Source organism: Bison bison, unplaced genomic scaffold (assembly GCF_000754665.1).
Source record: "Bison bison bison isolate TAMUID 2011002044 unplaced genomic scaffold, Bison_UMD1.0 scf7180017864270, whole genome shotgun sequence".
NCBI lineage: Eukaryota > Metazoa > Chordata > Mammalia > Artiodactyla > Bovidae > Bison > Bison bison.
In genome coordinates, this window is record NW_011494842.1 from 3,117,711 (window position 1) to 3,118,088 (window position 378).

Sequence of the window (378 nt, forward strand, 5' to 3'; positions counted from 1 at the left end):
GCTTAGGTGATTTGCATCATCTTCTGGCCTGGAGGCCTGTTAACATTTTAAGACCCTTTCTTCAGAAAACTTATTTTTCTCTAAAGGGGATTGGTCAGGAGCCACCTTCCAAAAGCATTAGATAAAGTTGCATTCCTACAGAGCAAAGGTGTGGTGGGCTACAACAAGAAAAAAAATTAACTCAAGGGTCCCAGGTTACAAACATTAAAGCTACTACTTACACCAATTATATTAATCAATACACTGCCAGGGACACAGCAGGTAAGGGATATGGAAACTTAGCAGCAAACATTGGCCCAACAAGTGAAAATCCCTTCACCAATACAATTTCTAATCAATCTTTTAACTACTCAAAAGAATCTGTGTTTAGACAGTTTA